Genomic DNA, 21,553 nt, shown 5'->3' on the forward strand with positions numbered 1-21,553 from the left:
GTTCTCTTTACTTCAAGAAACAATTGACCTTTTAGGGAGAGAGGTGTGTGTGTGCCAGTGGTGGGATTTATATGATTCTTTATTTGGGTTGTCGGATTACAGTTAAAAACCTATTTTATTCCTCAATTAAGAAAGAACTTAAGTATATTAATTGTCATAATTAGCAGAGTTAGATTGCTAAATTGTACTCTGGATAAATACAAGCAATGTTTTTTTAAGCTTTTAAAAAAGTTGACACAGAGTTTATTTTACTTCAAATATACCTAAACTGTAAGACCTACTTTATTATGGATTAAATATTTTAAATGTTAATATATGCCTTTCAGCAAATAATTTTGGTAATCACAAAGGACAGTTGGATTGTAAAAATAACAGAGGAAACAAAAGCTCTCTTGCATGTAAAACTAACTTTAACATGATTATTAATTGCAGGTTTTCTAAATTAAGATCAGGGGCCCCAGATTTCTTGCTTGTGAAGTAATACTATTCTCTTGCCTGAAAGGATGTAAACTGATTCTGCTTCTCTCCCTGGTCACTAATCTCTTGCATTCCGGTTATGATAACAGACTGATAGGAGATTTTTCTGCCTGCTTGAAAAAGGCCCAGGTAGGCAGCAAAACAAAAGACAGGTGGCTAGATTTAAACAGGCTTTCGTAATTAGTGCTGTAGTGTGAGGTAAGAGGTGTATTGTTATATAAGTAGCCAATTATGCAAGTGAAGAGGAGGAGGGAAGATCATAAAATTCCCAATTTCATTTCCATAGCTCAACTAGCAAGGAGACTCCTCTTGGAGGAAATTTATATATTGTTATTATGCTGGTTTCAAAAACATGTAAGTGGACTCTTCAATCAAAAATAAGCATTATGGTTGATCAGTGAACTAAATATATAGTTATCCTGGCAAATATATTGCTATTCCTTTCGAGTCAGGCTAGCCCTACACAAAATTGTAAACATGACAAGGATTGCCCTTTTGGTTTTTCTGTCTTCATCCTCCCTGCCCCCTTACCAGTTTCATGCTGTAGTGGTTCTCTTAGTCTGAGCTTCATTTTATGTTCCTCTCCCTTCCTTCTCTTACCCTCTCAACCTTACAACTTTTCAAGATATTTAAATTTAGAAAAGAATGGGTGCTTTTTCCCTTTCTTCTTGCTAGATGAGTCACTAGCTTATCCAATAATTATCAATATGATACTAATAGATGATAATTTGTATTACCAAATATTCACACACTTACTTGTGTTCTAATATGAGTCGTCAAGTTCTTATGCTAAGGTTATGAATCCCTCTCCTTCAAACAGGCATAAGAATTTCATGCACCCTGAATGCCTGTTTGAAGGAGAGGGAAGACAGTGTTATTTGAGATAGTAGTGTCCATCAGATGAAGCTTCATAATTAATTGCTTAATCTTTCCATTGGCCTGGTTAAGAGTTTTGCTATGTATTATAGGATTTCTAGGCCAGAGGTTCATAGATTTGCATTCCATGCCACCATTTCTATTTCAACATTGAAGAAAATCATACATAGGACATGATTATAAACTATTCATTACATGAGTATAACATTGCAAAAATCAATTACGAGATCAACATTTTCAAGGAAAGGTTCTAATATTTATTGCGCATTTACTACATACCAGATACATTGTATCTTAACATTTTGTGTATACCCTATGACTTACATATGATAATGTCCACAAATTTTATATGTGCAGTTCAATGGATTTTTACATGTCTACACCCATATAGCCATCACTGAGATCAAGGCAAAGAACATTTCAACACCTCAGCAAGCTTCCTTGTGCCTTGTCCTAGTTTATGTGCTTTTCCTAGAGACACCACTGCTCTGACTTCTTTTTCTTTTTTAACTTTTGTACATGTGCAGGTTTGTTATATAGGTAAACTCGTGTCACGGGGGCTGGTTGTACAGATTATTTTATCACCCAGATACTAAACCTAGTACCCAATAGTTATTTTTCCTGCGCCTCTCCCTCCTCCCACTCTCCACCCTCCAGTAGGCCCCATTGTCTGTTGTTTCTTTCTTTGTGTTCATGAGTTCTGATTATTTAGCTCCCACTTAACAGTGGTATTTGGTTTTCTGTTCCTGCATTAGTTTGCTAAGGATAGTAGCCTCTGTAGCTCCATCTGTGTCCCCACAAAAGACATGACCTCATTCTTTTTTATGGTTGCATAGTATTCCATGGTATATGTGTGTGTCTATATATATATACATATATATATATATATATCACATTTTCTTTATACAAGTCTGTCATTGATGGGCATTTAAGTTGATTCCATGCCTTTGCTATTGTGAATAGTGCTGCTACGAACATTCACGTGCATGTGTCTTTATGGTAGAATGATTTCCATTTCTCTGGGTGTATGTCCAGTAATAGGATTGCTGAGTCAAAGGGTAATTCTGCTTTTAGCTCTTTGAGGAATTGCCATACTACTTTCCACAATGGTTGAACTAATTTACACTCCCACTAACAGTGTATAAGCATTCCTTTTTCTCTATAGCCTTTCCAGCATTTGTTATTTTTTGACTTTTTGATAATAGCCATTCTGACTGGTGTGAGATGGTATCTCATTATGGTTTTGATTTGCGTTTCTCTAATGATCCGTGATTGAGCTTTCTTTCATATGCTTGTTGGCTGCATGTACAGGTATATCTTCTTTTAAAAAGTGTTCATGTCCTTTGTCCACTTTTTAATGGGATTACTTGTTTAAATTCCTCATAGATGCTGGATATTAGACCTTTGTCAGATCTGTAGTTTGCAAATATTTTCTCCCATTCTGAATCAAACCAACATTTTTATTTTTAATTGCTTTAGTGATAATACTGATTACTCCATCATTCATTTTTGTAGTATTTCACACTTTTCAAAACATTTAAATATACTTTTATTTGATTTTTCACAACAACACTGTGAGGTAGATTGGCAACCATTTCTTTTCCTATTTTACAGCTGAGTAAACTGCTGCTGAGATATTTGTTTGAGGTGACCCTGCTATTAGTGTAACTGGGACAAGATCACATATTTAAATTACTTATCTAATAATATTTTACCTCTGGTTAATTCTGGTTTATTAATGTTTATATGGAAAACACTTTAAATTTATCTAGAGACTTTTATCATTAGCTTTTTTTTTTTTTTTTTTTGGACATGGAGTCTCACTCTGTCGCCCTGGCTGGAGGGCAGTGGCACCATCTCAGCTCACTGCAACCTCTGCCTCCCGGGTTCAAATGATTCTCTTGCCTCAGCCTCTTGAGTAGCTGGAATTACAGGCGCTCACCACTACGCCCCTCTAATTTTTTGTAGTTTTAGTAGGGACGGGGTTTCACTATTTGGCCAGGCTGGCCTCGAACTCCTGACCTCATGATTCGCCCACCTTGGCCTCCTCAAAGTGCTAGGATTACAGGCGTGAGCCACCGTGCCTGGACTCGTTAGCCCCTTTTTTTTGATAAAACTCTATGTTCATAGCAAAAAGAAAACATCAAAGAATACACTTGGGCCGGCGACCGCGCTTGGTTTCAGTGCATGCGCACTCCCGGCAGCGACCCGACCTTTGACTATGGTGTCTGTGCTGGGCGGTCGGGGCAGCGGGCTGCGGCTGCGGCTGCTGCTCTCGGCACAGAAGCCCGATATCCTCGTCCCACAGGCCGGACCCGCGGCCGCGTTCAGCACCTCAGTAACCTCTGCCAAAGTGGCTGTGAATGGTGTCCATCTGCATTATCAGCAGGCTGGAGAGGGAGATCACGCAGTCCTGCTGCTTCCTGGGATGTTGGGAAGTGGAGAGACTGATTCTGGACCGCAGCTCACGAACCTCAATTACAAGCTCTTTAAAGTGATCTCCTGGGATCCTCGAGGCTATGAACATTCCAAGCCTTCAGATCGCGATTTCCCAGTAGACTTTTTTGAAAGGGATGCAAAAGATGCTGTTGATTTGATGAAGGAGCTGAAGTTTAATAAGGTTTCTCTGACTGCCGGGTGTGGTGGCTCACGCCTGTAATCCCAGCACTTTGGGAGGCCGAGGCGGGTGGATCACGAGGTCAAGAGATCGAGACCATCCTGGTCAACACGGTTAAACCCCGTCTCTACTAAAAATACAAAACATTAGCTGGGCATGGTGGTGCGTGCCTGTAATCCCAGCTACTCGGGAGGCTGAGGCAGGAGAATTGCCTGAGTCCTGGAGGCAGAGGTTGCGGTGAGCTGAGATCGCGCCATTGCACTCCAGTCTGGGTAACAAGAGCGAAACTCCGTCTCAAAAAAAAAAAAAAGAAGAAGAAGGTTTCTCTGCTGGAGTGGAATGATGGGGGCATAACCGCACTCACTGCTGCTGCAAAATATCCATCTTACATCCACAAGGTGGTGATTTGGGGCGCCAATGCCTACGTCACTGATGAAGACAGCATGACTTACGAGGGCATCAAGATATTTCTAAATGGCGTGAGAGAACAAGAAAGCCTCTAGAAGCCCTCTATGGGTATGACTACTTGGCCAGAACCTGTGAAAAGTGGGTGGATGGCATAAGCCAGTTTAAACATCTCCCAGATGGTAACATCCGCCAGCACCTGCTGCCCCAGGTCCAGCGCCCCACCTTGATTGTACATGGCGAGAAGGATCCCCTGGTCCCAAGGTTTCATGCCGACTTCATTCATGAGCACGTGAAAGGCTCATGGCTGCATTTGATGCCAGAAACCAAACATAACCTGCATTTGCGTTTTGCAGATGAATTCAACAAGTTAGCAGAAGACTTCCTACAATGAGAATGTACACTTGAGTCTTGGTGGTTCCTTAGTGTGGGACGTGATCATGTTGTTCCCTGTTACCATGATGCCTTTGAAACTCTCCGCCTGGGCTTTCTACCCCTCCATTCAGTCTTATCCTGACCAAATGAGTATGACATATTTAAAACAGCCTCTGGCTTCAGGCTGGGCATGGTAGCTCCTAGCTACAGTCTCAGCACTTTGGGAGGCTGGGGTGGGAGGAGAATTGCTTGAGTCTGGTACTTCAAGACCAGCTTGTGCAACATAGGGAGACTCCGGTTCTACAAAAAAAAAAATTTTTTTTTAATTAGCCAGGCAAAGTGGGACATACCTGTGGTCCCAGCTGCTCAGGAAGCTGAGGTGGAAGGATCACTTGAGCTCACTTCAAAGCTATAATGAGCTGTGATTGCATCACTGCACTACAGCCTGGGCAACAGAGTAAGACCCTGTCTTTAAAAAAAAAAAAAAAAAAAAAAAAAGGAATAAAACCGCTAACTTCAATAACTATGAAAATTAAATCTGATATTCTAACATGAAGTTGTGACAAGTTACACTATTGTCTTAAAAGGTAAATTCCTGCCATAATTTACTTTCAAATTTTAGGTGGAGCATTTGTAGTGTTAATGTTGGAGATTTTAAGAAATCTTGAATTTATACTGTACCTTTAATCTGAAATGTTCAAGCTTCAAAAAAAAAAAAAATACATTCAAGCTAAGTTTTTTTCTAATCAACCATAATTTTAAAGATATCTATGAACATGTTTGTATAACATTGTATAAACAGTATATAAACATTGTATATCATTCTAGAGACTTTAGTGTTTCTATGTAGATATATGAATATGTATAATTTTAATAGTATTAATCTATTTCCTGTCCTTTTCACTTAGCCCTAGAACATGAGTATCTTTCATGGTAATAAATAATACCCACATCATTTTTCTAAAGAGTTACATGATTGCCTATGCTACCATGATATCATTAGAGAATATCCTATTGATTGACATTTAAATTGCTTCGTTTTTTTGCTATTTCATTGAGATGGACATGGTGTTTTAAAAAATTGTCTTTTTACTCATATCTATTTTGTTATCTTGTATGCCTAGAAGTAGAGATTGCATTCGTAGAAGCTGCTTAGTTCAAGAATATTAATGTTTTTAGAGTCTCTGAGGGCTCTAAAATTGGTCTGCAGAGGGGTTATAACTATACGCATTCCCACTAGTTGGTGGAAGAGAGGTCACTTCCTCATACTCTCATAAAAACTGAACACTATATTTTTCACCATTGCCCATCAAGTGAAAAGTGTCATAGTACTGATTTTTGTTACTTGCAAAAGAAAACACAGGAACTCAGTACAAGGGGTTCACATCTGATGAGGAGTTCTAGTGTGAGACAGAGAAAACAGCGGCAAGATCATTGTTCAGTAAATAATACAGTTATGTTTTCAGGATGCGGGGACACCCGAGACTACTTTGTAAGAGTCTCTCAAAATCAGGGAGGAAACATGGAAAAGATCTTGGCGATATTTATGAACACTGAGCATACATAGATCTTTAAACTTTCTATGGATAAGACGCCTCCAAAGTAAAGGAAATTGGAATGACCCAGGTCACTCAGCAGCTAGATTCTGGAGGATGAGGGAACAATGTCTTCACAATGATGAGGGGAAATGGTTCTGATTCTAGAACTGAGCAAGTGTGATGGTAAATACATGGGGTGAGAACTCGTACCTTTTCCTAGAAATTTTCCTGAGGTTGTACTCCAGCAACAAAAGGAATAAATTGAAGAGGCCATCATGGGATCCAAGAAGTAGTAGATCAGGAGAACTAAGGACTGCACGACAGGGACCCTGGGAGGGATGGAGGTTTTATGGAATACATAGTATGGCTGAGAACTTAGAAAAATGCATTTGGAAAAATGCGTATGTAAAAATGTGGAAAAGAAAACAAAGGCAAAGTCCACCAGCTAATGCCTGTAATCTCAGCACTTTGATAGACCAGGGCAGGAGGATCGCTTGAGACCAGAAGTTTGAGACCAGCCTTGGCAACACAGAGAGACCTTCATCTTTACAAAAAAAAAAAAGAAAAAAATTAGCTAGGTATGGTTGCACACACCTGTGTGCCAGCTACTTAGGAGGCTGAGTCAGGAAGATCACTTGAGCCCAGGAGGTCGAGGCTGCCGTGAGCCATGATCATGCCACTGTACTACACCCGCCCTGGGGGCAAAAGGGAGATGTTTTAAAAAAAAAAAAAAAAAAAAAGTTAAAAAGGCCACTAGAAATTTCACAGTGAACAAGAAAACCAGACATAAAGAGACATAGTTTAAATTTAATTATACTAAAAAGTAGATTGGTAGAAAGAGCACTTGTCTCAGTGGTGAATAATATTTACCAGGTCATAATTATGTAATATCTTACATGGTGGCTTTTTATATTTTAAGCATTTTATATGTTTTATAGATTATTTTTCAGTTTTTAAAGTCCACACATTGTGGAAAACTGTGTCATGTTGTTCACCAAAACATTCTCTCCTTCTCTAGTAGAAGATTTTTAGTCAGGCACATATGTGCCCAAAGACACTGTATTCCCAAGCCTCCCAAACTCTGATATGGCTGTGTCTCTAATTTCTTTTCAGGAGAACATAATCAAAGTAATGTGTGTTCATAGGAGCTCCTATTTATTTTTCCATCCCATTGAGCTTGAATACTAACATGCCTGCAACTAAGCTGCAACCATGCAAGCAAAGATAGTTCCCCTAAGGAGCTGTGGAGAAACCAGATAGAAAGAACCTGAACGATTGCATTCCAGCCTGGGCAATAAGCAAGACTCCTGTTTTCTCTCCCCTTTCTGTTTCTCTTTCTTTCAGAAAAAAAGAAAGATCCTGAATGCATGTAATAAAAGAAAATTCTTAGATAGTGACAGGTAACATAAAGAAAATAAAGTAGGGTAAGCAGATAGAGACTGAGGGAGCTGCATTTTAAAATAGGCTTCTGAGGAAAGTCTTCTCCAAGAGGTAGTATTTGAGCAGAGGTACAAAGCAAGTGAAGGAATAAGGTTGTCTGAGAAGGAGCATTGCAGGCAGAGGAAATAGCACCTACAAAGGCCTGGAGGCAAGAGCATGTTTGGGGTGTGCAAGGCCCAGCAAAGAGGTCCATATGGCTAAGGCACCAGGAGGAGACGGAGATTACAGGAAATGAGGCTGAGAAGTAGTGGAAGACCAGGCCATATCAGCCCTTTTTGGCTAAGGCGAAAATTTTGGATTTTACCATGAGCTATATGGGAAAGCACTGGAAGATTCTGAGTAAAGGAGTGCAGTGACCTAAAAACATTGTTCTGACTGCTTGGTGGCAAAGTGTGGAAGCAGGAAGGAAAGCCAGGTAAGAGGCGATTTCAGTTGTCTGTGCAGAAGACAATGGTGGTTTGGACCCAAGGTTGTTGGTAGAGGTGGGAAAGAGATTAGATGCAGGATGTGGTATACAAAGTCATGTTAATTAGCAATGTATAGTTGTGACCTTGTAACCTTCAGAAGAACTGTGAACGGAAATGATTGCCTGTGTGTGTAAGGTACATTGTTTTTTTGTCATAAGCCCTTCTGTACTGCTTTTGGTAAAAAGCTATTTACATGCATGACCTTGATTTTTAAAAACAACTTTTTAAAATGTGAAGACAAAACAATTGTTTTTAAATTTGTTATGACAGTATACATAGGCGTACCTCATTGTCTGAGTTTGTTTTGTGCTGGTGTAACTGAATAACTAAGAGTAGATAATTTATGAAGAACTGAGATTGATTTCTTAGAATTCTGGAGGCAGAGAAGTACAAATTCAAGGGACTCATGTCTGGCAAGGGCCTTCTTACTGCATCATCTCACTGTAGAATACAGAAGGACTAGAGAGCTCACAAGGCACAAGGGAGAAAGATAGGAAGGGGGCTAAATTCAATTCTTTTATCAGGAACCCACTTCTGCAATAACTTACTCCTGCCTTAAGGGCATTAACCCATTCAGGAGGACAGAAGCCTCCTGAGCTAATCACTTCTTAAAGGTCCCACCACTCAACACTGTTGTATTGGGGATTAGGTTTAAAACAAATGAATTTTGGGGGACACACTAAAACCATAGTACTCATTTGTTTTAAATTTTTTTATTTAAAAAAAATTATTTACAGAAATTAAAAAACCAATCCTAAAGCGTATATGGAGTTACGAAGGACCCCCAATATCCAAAGCAACCTTGAGAAAGAAGAAGAAAACTGGAGACATCACATTTCCTAATTTCAACATTTATTACAAAGCTATAGTAATGAGGAAAATTGGATGTCTACATGCAAAAAAATGAAATTGGATCTTTACCTTACACCATACAAAAAAGATTTTTTTAATGGATTAAAGTCTTAACTGTAAGACCTGAAGCCATAAAATGCCTAGAAGAAAACAGGGGAAAGCTTCCTGACATTGGTCTTCACAGTGATTTATTGGATTATGATACCAAAAACACAAGCAACAAAATCAAAAATAAATGGGACTATATCAAACTAAAGAGCTTCTGTACAGCAAAGAAAACAATTAACTGAGTGAAGACACAGACCATCGACTGGGAGAAAATATTCGCAAACCATTTATTTGATAAGGTGTTAATGTCCATAATATATAAAGAATTCCTACAACTCAAGAGCAAAAAAAAACCTGATATTTAAATGGGCAAAGGACTTGAAAAGACATTTCTACAAAGAAGATATAGAAATGGCCAACAGGTATATGAAAAGATGCTCGACATCCGTAATCATTAGGGAAATTCAAATCAAAATGACAATTAGATATCTTGCACCTCTTAGGACAGCATCATTAAAAAAATAAAATGTTGGCGATGATTTCGAGAAATTGGAACCCTTGTGCACTGTTGCTGGGAATGTGAAATGGTACAGTTGTTATAGAAAACAGTGTGAAGGTTCCTACAAAACATTAAAAATAGAATTATATGACCTAGCAATTCTAGAAAAATTTCTGGTTATAGATCCAAAAGAAGTGAAATCAAGATCTCAAAGAGGTATCTGCACTCCCACATTCATTGCACCATTATTCAGAATAGCCAAGACATGGTAACAGCCTATATGTCCATTGATGGATGAATGTCTAGAGAAAATGTGGTATATACATAGAATGGAATATTATTTCTTCATGAAAAAGAAGGAATGGCTGGGCATGGTGACTCACACCTGTAATCCTAGCACTTTGAGAGGCTAAGGCGGTCGGATCACCTGAGGTCAGGAGTTTGAGACCAACCCGGCCAACATGGTGAAACCTTGTCTCTACTAAAAATAGAAAAATTAGCTGGGTGTGGTAGTGCAAGCCTGTAATCCCAGCTACTTGGGAGGCTGAGGCAGAAGAATCGCTTGAACCCAGGAGGTAGAGGTTGCAGTGACCCAAGGTCATCCCACTACCCCCAACCTGGGGAAAAAGAAAAAAACTGTTTCCCAAAAAAAAAAAAAAAAAAAGGAAATCCTCCATATGTGACAACATGGATGGACCTTGAGAACATCATAGTAAGTGAAATAAGCTACTCTTGTAAAGACAGATACTACATTATTCCTTTTTTTTTTTTTTTTTTTTTTTGAGGGGGGGGTGTTTTCTTCTTTTTACCCAGGCTGGAGTGCAATGGCGCGATCTCGGCTCACCGCAACCTCCGCCTCCTGGGTTCAAGCAATTCTCCTGCCTCAGCCTCCTGAGTAGCTGGGACTACAGGCACGCGCCACCATGCCCAGCTAATTTTTTTTTTTGTAGTTTTAGTAGAGACGGGGTTTCACCATGTTGACCAGGATGGTCTCGATCTCTTGACCTCGTGATCCACCCGCCTCGGCCTCCCAAAGTGCTGGGATTACAGGCTTGAGCCACCGCGCCCGGCCTACATTATTCCATTTTTATGAGTAATCTAAAATAACCAAATTCACAGAAGCAAAAAATAGAATGGTGGTTGCCAGGAGCTGAAGGGAGGGAGAAATAGTTGTTCAACAGATAGAAAGTTTTGGTAATGCAGATGAATAAGTTCTAGAGGTCTTCTATAGGATGTTGTGCATATAGTTAACAGTATTGTACTGTATACCTAATTTAAGAGAGTAAATCTCGTGTTGTTTTAGTAAATTTGTAGAGTTGTGAAGTCACCACAATCCAGTTTTAGACATTTTCATCACCCAAAATGTTCCCTCAATCCCATTAGCAGTCATTTCCCACTCCTGTTCTTTCAGGCTACACAGATCTATTTTCTTTTCAGGAAATTACATTTAAATGGAATCTTACAGTGTTTAGTCTTTCTCATATAGCTTCTTTCACTTGGCAAAATGTATTTGAAGTTCATCCATGTTGTAGCATGTATCAACAGTTCATTTCTTTGTATTGCTCAATTATATGGATAAATACTACATTTTATTTGTTCTCTGCTCATTGGTCATTTATTTCCACTTTGATGCTATTAGAGTAATACTGCCATGAACATTAGCATTCAAATCTTTGTATGGATGCGTGTTTTTATTTCTCCTGGGTAGATTCCTAGAAGTGGAATTGTTAGGTCATATAATAAGTTTAACTTTTAAAGAAACTGCCAAATTATTTCTCAAAGTTGCTGTACCATACTACATTCTTACCAGAAATACATAAGGGTTACAGTTTCTCTATGTCCTCATCAACACTTGTCCTTTTTCTAGTTTTTTAAAATTATAACCATTGTGATACGAGTGTTATGGTATCTCACTGTGTGTTAATATACGCTCCCTTAATAAATAATGATGTTAAGTATCTATATAGTCCTTATTAGCCATTCTTATGTCTTATTTAGTGAAATATCTATTCATAATTTTTGTCCATATTTTAATTTGGTTGTTTTTCCTGTAATTATTGAGTTGTAAGAGTTCTTCATCTCTAGGTTATACATCCCAAACCTGAAAATCTGAAATTTGAAATGCTCAAAATTCCGAAACTTTTTAAGCACCAACATGACACTCAAAGGAAATGTTTGTTGGAGCATTTCATATTTCAGATTTTCAGATTTAGGATGCTTAGTTTGTAAGTAGAATACATATGTTACAAAATCCAAGTAAATCTGAAATCTGAAACACTTTTGGTCACAGACATTTTAGAGAAGGAATACTCAACCTGTATATTATGGACTCAAATATACAGGTTCATCAAATATATGATTTGCAAATATGTTCTCCCACTGTGTGGTTTGTCTTTTTATTTTTTTTTAATGGTGTCATGTAAAGTACAAAAGTTTACTTTTAGTAAAGTCCAGTTTATCAATTTTTTTTCTTTTATAGTTTATGCTTTTTAGTGTTATACCTAAGAACTTTGCCTAACCCAGGATAGTAAAGAATTTCTCCTATATTTTCTTAGAAGTTTTATAGTTTTAGATCTCACATTTAGATCTAAGATCCATTTTGAGTTGATTTTTGTGTTTAAGGTGAGATGTAAAGGTCAAGTTTATTTATTTTTGCTCATGGATGTTCATTTGCATTGAATCTATAGATCAATTTGGAGAGAATTTCCATCTTAACAATTTTGAATGTTCAAATTCATGAACACAAAATGTCTTTTCATTTATTTAGAGCTTTTAAGAGTTCTATCTATAGTGTTTTCAATATGCAAACCTGGTTCTTCTTTTATTACATGTAATATTTTTCATCTTATGGAGAAGAACGGTTTTATTTTTTCTTTCTTTTTCTTGAAGATAGGAACTCACCCTGTTGCCCAGACTGGAGTGCAGTGGCATGATCATAGGCAACTTTGAACTCCATGGCTTGAAGGAATCTTTCTGCCTCAGCCTCTCAAGTAGTTGGGACTACAAGTGATACCACCACACCCAACTAATTTTTTTGTGTAAAGATGGGATCTCACTATGTTGCCCAAGCTGGTCTTAAACTCCTGACCTCAAGTAATCCTCCTGCCTCAGCCTCCCAAAGTGTTGGGATAACAGGTGTGAGCCACCTTGCCCTGCCAGAATTATTTTATTTATTTATTTACATTTTTATTTAATTTTTTTTCTGATAGTCTCACTTTGTTGCCCAGGTTGGAATGCAGTGGCATGACGACTGCTCACTATAGTCTCAACCTCCTAGGCTCAAGTAATCTACCTACTTCAGCCTTCCAAGTAGCTGGGACTACAGGGATGCAAAACCATGCCCAGCTAATGTTTTAAGTTTTTATTTGTAGAGACAGGGTCTCACTGTGTTCCCCTGGCTGGTCTTGAACTCCTAGGCTCAAGAGATCCTCCTGCCTTGGCCTATCAAAGTGTTGGGATTATAGATGTGAGCCACTGTGCCCAGCCAGAATTTTTTTTCTTAATTACACTTTCAAATTATTCATTGCTGGTATGTAGAAATACAGTGGATTTTTATATACTGGGTTTTGGATCCTGTGGACTTAACTAACATTGATGGTTTAATAGTTCTGTGGATAAGAAGTTTTTCTTCTTCCTTTCCATTCTGGACGCCTTTCAGTCCATTTATTTACTTAATGCCTTGTTGCACTGGGTAAAACATCTAGTACAATATTGTACAGAAGTGGTGAGTGCAGGCATACTTGCCTTGTTCCTGATCATGGAGGGAAGACATTCAGTCTTTCACCATTAAGTATGATTTTAGCTATAAATTTTTCATAGATGCTTTTTATCTAAGGAACTTCCCTTCTATTTCTAGCTAGAGTTTTTATCATGAATAGATATTAGAGTTTGTCACATGCTTTTGCTTCATCTATTGAGATGATCACATGATTTGTATCCTTTGTTTTATTAATATGGCATATAAATTGACCTTTGGATATTAAACTAACCTGACATTCTGACTTACATAAATTTTGTATGGTGCTGGATTTGGTTAGCTAATTTTTTTTTTTTTTTTTTTTTTTTTTTTTTTTTGAGATGGAGTCTCACCCTGTCACCCAGGCTGGAGAGCAGTGGCAAAATCTCGGCTCACTGCAGTCTCTGCCTCCTGAGTTCAAGCAATTCTTCTACCTTGGCCTCTGGAGCAGCTGGAATTACAGACTTGTGCCACTATGCCCAGCTAATTTTTTGTATTTTTGTAGAGATGGGATTTCACCGTGTTGGCCAGGATGGTCTTGAACTCCTGACCTCAAGTGATCTGCCCCCTTCAGCCTCTCAAAGAGCTGGGATTTCAGGCATAAGCCACTGAGGTTAGCTAATAATTTATTATGGATTTTTGTTTCTGTGTTCATGAGAGTGAACGGTCTATAGTTTTCTTGTGATGTCTTTGTCTGGCTTTGATATCAGGGCAATACTAGCGTCATAGAATGAGTAGGAAGTATTCTATCCTCCCCTATTTTCTGAGTTTGTGAACAGTTGCTATTATATCTTCTTTGAATATTTGGTAGAATTCACCAGTGAAGTCAGCTAGGCCTTGGCTTTTCTTTGTGGGAATACTTATAGTTGCTAATTCATTTGTTTTTAAGTTATTATAGGTCTATTCAGATTTTCTATTTCTTCTTGATTAAATTTTAATGATTTCTAGGAATTTATTTATTTCATTCACATCAGTAGTTGTGTTCTGAAAGTAGTTGAATAATAAAAGAAAGTGTGGCTGATATTCTCTCCAAAGAAGATATTTTTGGCCACAAATTTTATTTCTCTAATGATTGGTGAACTATCCATGTTTTTCATTTCTTTCGGTTAATCTAAGCTAATGATTTATCAGTTTTGTTGATCTTTTCAAAAAACCAACTTTTTGTTTCATGTATCTTTGGTATGGTTTTTTATTTTGTTTCAATTTTATATCTACTCTGATTTCTGTTATTCCTTTCTTTCTGCTAACTTGGGGTTTGGTTTCTTCTTGCTTTTCTAGTCCTTGAAGTGCATCATTAGGTTATTTCTTTGAAATCTTTATCCTTGTTGCTGTAGGCATTTATGGCTATAAACTTCTTTCTAATATTACTTTTACTGTATCCGGTAGATCTTAGTTTGTTGTGTTTTTTGTTTGGTTGGTTGGTTGGGTTTTTGGTTTTTGGTTTTTTTGTTTTTGAGACAGAGTTTTGCTCTCGTTGCCCAGGCTGGAGTGCAATGGCACTATCTCGGCTCACTGCAACCTCCACCTCCTGGGTTCAAGCAATTCTCCCTTCTCAGTCCCCTGAGTAGCTGGGATTACAGGAATGTGCCACCACGCCCAGCTAATTTTGTATTTTTAGTAGAGACGGCGTTTCTCCATGTTGGTCAAGCTGGTCTTGAACTCCTGACCTCAGGTGATCCACCGGCCTCAGCCACCCAAAGCACTAGGATTGCAGGCATGAGTCACCACACCCAGCTGATTTGTTGTGTTTTTAATTTCATTTGTTTCAGCAATATTTTTAATTTTCTTTTTAATTTTTTAGTTGACACTCAGGAGCATGTTGTTTAATTTTCATATATTTGTATGGTTTTGAAAGTTCCTCTTGGTATTTGATTCCCAGTTTTATTCCATTGTGGTCCAAGAGGATACTTAATATGATTGCTAGTTTTTAAAAATTTTTGAAACTTGTTTTGTGGCATAATATGTTGTTTATCTTGGAGAATGTTCCATGAGCTGATGAGAAGAATGTGTATTCTGTAGCTTTTGGATAAAGTATTCTGTAAATGTCTGCTAGCTCCATTTGGTCTAAGGTGTAATTCAAATTCAATGTTTTCTTGTTGTTGCTTTCCTGTCTGGATGATCTGTCCACTGCTGAGTGTGGGGTGTTGACGTCCCCAACAGTTATTGTATTGGAGTCTATCTCCCTTTAGATCTAATAATATTTGCTTTTATGTATCTGGGTTCTCCAATGTTGGGTGCATATATATTCACATCTGCACATGTATATTCACATCTTGCTGAATTGATCCTTTTGTTATCATATGACTCCTTTGTCTCTTTTTATAGTTTTTCACTTAAAGTCTGTTTTATATGATGTAAATGTAGCTTTGTCGTTTCACTTTTATTTTCCTTTTGCATGGAATATCTATTTTTCTTTCTCCACTTTCAGCCTGTATGTGTCTTTACAAGTGAAGTGAATCTCTTTAGGAAGCATATAGTATAGTTGGGTCATGTTTTAAAAATTCATCTTGCCAATCTGTATCTTTTAAGTGAGGAATGTAGTCTGTTTACGTTCAAGGTTATTATTGATAAATGAGGACTTACTGCTGTCATTTTGTTCATTGTTTTCTGGTTGTTTTAGATATCATTTTTTCCTTTCTTCCTCTCTTATCATTGTGGTTGGGTGGTTTTCTATAATACTAAGATTTGATCCTTTTTCTGCTTTGTGTGTTTGCTCTAACAGTGAATTTTATACTTTTGAATGTTCTCATGATATGATTATCATCTTTTTGCTGCCACTTTTTGCAGGACTTCCTTGAGTACTTCTTATAAGGCCAATGTAGTGGCGATAAATTTCCTTAGTGTTTGATTGTCTGGGAAGGATTTCTTTCTCATTTGTAAAGGATAGTTTTGCTGGATATAGTATTCTTTGATGGCTTTCTTTTTTTTTTTTTTTCCTGCAGTTCGTTGAATATATTATTGCATTCTCTTATAGCTTGCAAGGTTTCTCTGGAGAAGTCTAATGGGAATCCCCATAAATGTAACCTGACATTTTTCTCTTGCTATTTTTAGAATTTTCTCTTTGTCTTTGACTTTGAAATTTTGATTGTAATGTGCCTCTGGGAGGATCTTTTTGACTCGAATCTATTTGGGGGTATTTGAACTTTCTTATCTGGATGAGACTTGGGAAGTTTTCAGCTATTATTTGATTAAATAGCTTTTTTTATGCCCTTTTTCATGTCTTCTCCTTCTGTAACACTTGTTCACTTTGTGGTGCCTCATAAGTCTTGTAAGCTTTTTTTTTTTTTTTAACTCTTTTTCACTTTTTTGCTTTCCCCTCCCCACCAACTGGGTAATTTCAAATGACCTGTCTTCAAACTCTGAGATTTTTGTTTTTCTTCTGTTAGATCAAGTCTGCTATTTAGGCTCTCTCTCTTTTTTTGGAAACAGAGTGTCGCTGTGTTGCCCAGGCTGGAGTGCAGTGGCTAGTGCCATGACTACTAGCCGCCAGAGTAAGACACACTCCAGCATCAGTTTCAGTTCCAAGATAGTGTGGCATGGTGGCCAGGAGGCCACAGCGGGAGGAACACAGTATTGGCGACTTCTCTGGGGAAACAAAGCTGGGCAGCTTCTTTGCAACTTCCACAGCTGGGCTTAGTGCCTGTGAGGACTACAGGTAACCCCAGTGATGAGGCCCATAGGTGTCTAAGCTGTTGGTGGGGGCTTCTGGGATCCTCTAGCCTATCTTTTCATCAAAGGCAGAAGTGGCCGCCTGGTTCCCAGCTGATCCTGGCTGGGGGATGGAGTGGCAGAGGACTGGTATTTCCTTCTGTTCTTTATGTGGCTGTCCTGAGTTTCTCCACTCACCAGGGTGGCTGTTACTTCTTTGACGTGCTCCAGCACTCTCCTTTAGCTATTTCCATTAAAATGTAGTGGTTTATTCATCGTTCTTGGCTGTCTTTGTGGAAGGGATGAGCACTAGGGGCCTCTAGTCAGCCATCTTGCTGATGTCACCTCCGCAAAAAACTCAATTTCTCCTTCTTCTCCTTCTCCTCCTCCTCTTCTTCCCCTCCTTCTTCTTTTTTATTTGTTTGCAATGGAGTCTCGCTCTATTGCCCAGGCTGGAGTACAGTGGCGCGATCTGAGCTCACTGCAGCCTTCACCTCCCGGGTTCAAGCAATTCTCGTGCCTCAGCTTCCCAAGTAGCTGGGATTACAGGCTACCCAGCTAATTTTTGTATTTTTAGTAGAGACAGTGTTTCATCATGTTGGCCAGGCTGGTCTCAAACTCCTGACCTCAGGTGATCCGCCTGCCTCAGCCTTCCAAAGTATTGGGATTATAGACATGAGCCACTGCACCCAGCCAAGATTCTGCTTCTTTCTGAGTAAATTTTAGAACATTAGATTTTTCTAGGAATGTATTTCTTTGAACTACATCTTGAAATAAATTGGCATAAAGTTGTTAATATTCTTTTATTACCTATTTTTCCTTATTGTAAAATATAAATATGTAAAACAGCTTAATGAGTAGTTATACAACAAAGAAGATTATAATTTTCATTAGTATCAAGAAAATAACATTAACAACAATATCAGGTAGGGATAGAAGGTAAGTGGATCAATAGAAATTCCCATTTTAGGCCAGGCATAGTGGCTCATGCCTATAATCCCAACACTTTGGGAGGCCAAGGCAGGCAGATCACCTAAGACCTAGAGTTCGAGACCAGCCTGGCCAACATGGCGAAACCCCGCCTCTACTAAAAATACAAAAATTAGCTGGGTGTGTGTGGTGGCGCACACCTGTAATCCCAGCTACTCAGGAGGCTGAAACATGAGAATCACTTGAACCCAGGAGGTGGAGGTTGCAGTGAGCTGAAATCATGCCACTGCCCTGGGCGACAGAGCGAGACTCCATCTCAAAAAAAAAAAAAAAAAAAAAAAATTCCATTTTAAAATCAAAACCTCATCATTAGATCTGAAATGAATTTTCAAGAGATTGTTATAGGTGGGAAATCTGAAGGCACTCAAATGTTAGATGAAATGTCTAAATTTATATAGTAAACAACTTAATATAAGATCTGGAGTTACTCTTTTCCCCTATCTTTATTATGCTGTTGTAACTCAGATGTCAGGTGGACCTCTCTGCCTCTTAGAGATGAGCTAAGACCACCAACAACTCCATGGTTTGTGAAAGTTTAAAAATCTTCCCGTCACCTGTGTTAATTCTCAAGTTGTGCCCTCCTCTTACCTCGTGCCCCTGTATCTCAGTGTGTCCCCTTTGTACTCCCGGAGTTTCTTAAAAAGAATCTACTCATCAGAAGGATTAATGAGCAGGAGTAGATCTAAGTTAAATGCAGCTTGAAGTTTACACAGTGATCAACTTTCCTAATGATTTTATAGGGTAAATGGAGGAATGCTCTATAACAAACAATTTAAAATCCACACATTACATACTAGACATAGATATGTTGTTATGGTATTCACTGGTAGAGTAACAGTGTCTATAGAACTACACAATTGTCTTTTCACATAAGTGTTTTCTCCCAGGAAATGCCTATCCATGTTACGGAGGCAATCAGTTAATGAAAGACCTTCTTTTTTTTTTTTTGAGACAGAGTTTCGCTCTTGTTGCCCAGGCTAGAGTGCAATGGCGCGATCTCGGCTCACCGCAGCCTCCGCCTCCTGGGTTCAGGCAATTCTCCTGCCTCAGCCTCCTGAGTAGCTGGGATTACAGGCATGCGCCACCATGCCCAGCTGATTTTTTTGTATTTTTAGTAGAGTTGGGGGTTTCGCCATGTTGACCAGGATGGTCTCGATCTCTTGACCTCGTGATCCACCCGCCTCGGCCTCCCAAAGTGCTGGGATTACAGGCTTGAGCCACCGCGCCCGGCCCGAAAGACCTTCTTTTTTAAAAGTTAAGATGAACACAATTATCTCATATTTTTCTGTCTAGACAGATGATCCACAGAAAAGTTTAAAGACATTAGAGAAATAACAAGAATGAGCAGCACTGCCTTCTACCAGTTGGAAACATTTTTCAGGTGGCTTATTTAGGAGGAGAAGGGAGAGGAGAAAAAAATAGTTTTTCAAAGTGATTTATTTAATGTTCAAGTAACAGAGCATGCTTTGTATTTGAATGCTGTAGTAGTTCTTACTTTTAATGAGGGCTAAATTCAATTGGAAAGTTGGCCAAGAGTAAATTCAATGAATGAAAATAATGAACTTTGCAGTTACATAATTTTTGTTACTAAAGTAATACTTAAAATATCACTGACAGCCAGAATTTGAAAAATATGACTTAAGGGTATTACTCAGATTCAGTACTTACTTTATCAGTTACCTGAAGATGCCAGAAATATGAACATATACTTTATACAACTCAGAAAATTGGAAAATTCTTCTTTATATTGAACAGAAATATGTAACCATGTAACTGTTGACTGATCCTAGTAACTCTACCCTAGGAACTATAATTTTCAATTTATTGATTTGATTTTCTGTTAATTTCATCAGTGTTTTTACTAGAGGGAATGCAACCTATTTTAGATTTCTTTTATTTACTCTACCCTTACCTATCATAAGTCTCAAACTTAGATCATAGGACCCCAATTTCATGAGCATTTTAAAGATAAATTTGGGCATTAAGAAGAGGAGTTAGAAAGTGTTTTCTGCTTGGAATCGCAATGTGGTGAAACATACTCCACCACAATTCTACAATCCATGTGACTATTAATACACATTGGATTGTCCAAAAGCCCACCCAAGCCAGTAGCCCACAATATTAGTTCCCCAGGTACCAAAGAAGAAGCAGGAGAGGCCTCATCTGTGTGAAACCTATGTAAGAATACATGTCTTCTCCCAAGAAGAGGCCACAAAAAAGTTCCATATCTTCTGAAACTCCTCATGATACAAAAGTAGAATAAGTAACTGAAAAATTTATTGTGTACTGTCTGAGAAAATAAACAGTAAATATTTTGAGAGTGAATTGGTACCCACTTTACTGAAAGTCATCCAGATCTAAAGGAGAGAAATCAATTTGGTGATGACTGTGGTCATGGAAAGATGAATGTACTTTCTCAAAGTGACTTGCTATCTTACTGAGTCACCCTGGGCATTGAGCTTTATAACAGACCGCTACTTCTTTATCTACCTAGAATCGTAAATGATCATTTGAGGAGGCCAAACTTGTCCCCAAACAAAAATATTTTGCCATCATCTGCCATGTACTTGGCTCCTCCCAAGACAAAAGCTAATGAGAAGGGAAATTCTCAAGAAAAGAAAAAGTAATTGCAGTTATCATTTTATGAAACTGTCCTATGACAGCAGAAGATGTAGACTTTGCATAGTGACTTGAATATTAATATTGGATCACACAGAATTGGAAAATCGACTGTGCTTTGCTTCTATCTAATGAGCATGTTATAAGTTCTAAGTTGCCTTTTAAGTGTGAAAAAAAGGTATGACCCCAAAATGACAATAACGACATCAGATCTTTTTCATTGTTTGACAATAATGATCTGAAGGACTCAGATTATGTGTGGTAGATAAGCCAAATTATGATAGATGCTGTGTTCAGAATCTACTACCAGCATAAGGCCACTGTATTCTCAAACTGAGTCAGTGACTCTGTAGAAACAGGAAGCTTGTTCTTGACTATGTATCAGGAAACTTTAAGTCAGTAAAGGCTATGTTCTAGTACTAGAATATCAGTGCTAAGTGAATGATTCTCTAAGGTAATTCATCCCCACATACAATTGGAATTTGTTTACTGGGCAGGATTTTGATATTAGGAATCCATTTGTCTGTAAGAAAATATATTAATATGTTTAATATATTAGTTCTTCATATAAGAGGAAAAGAACGATGTATATGAAAGGCTGTAGCATGACTTTGAGATGTTAAAGAGTTATATGAATCTCAGATTATGAGATTTTGAGGTCTGATGTATTTGTGACTTTGCCAGTTGACCTCAAATGAAAAGTGTATATGAATTCCTTGTGTGACCATATATATCACAACTTATGGATCCAGGCAGGAAGCAGAGAAAAAGTTAAAATCTACTAGATCATAAGCTTTTCTTAGAATTATGCTATTGTGCTTTATTTATTGTTTAGGTAAAATGCAATATATTCTATATCTTTATACATCTTTGTATGTCCTCTGGTAATCTTTAAAGCAAAAAAAAAAAAAGAGTTATAAAGAGGGACATTTATACACAGGCCAATTCAGGAAGATCTAACAATTA

The 21,553-nt window shown here is 38.0% G+C and overlaps 1 protein-coding gene and 1 pseudogene across 1 annotated transcript in view; both read left to right on the top strand.

Annotated features, from left to right (window-relative positions):
- DNAJC1 (DnaJ heat shock protein family (Hsp40) member C1) overlaps nt 1-21,553 on the top strand; it is a 223,175-nt gene that overhangs the window by 184,623 nt on the left and 16,999 nt on the right. The window lies entirely within an intron of this gene.
- On the top strand, nt 3,383-5,064 carry LOC116527115 (annotated as a pseudogene).

Source organism: Sapajus apella, unplaced genomic scaffold (genome assembly GCF_009761245.1).
Source record: "Sapajus apella isolate SASKATOON/1434 unplaced genomic scaffold, GSC_monkey_1.0 scaffold53, whole genome shotgun sequence".
NCBI lineage: Eukaryota > Metazoa > Chordata > Mammalia > Primates > Cebidae > Sapajus > Sapajus apella.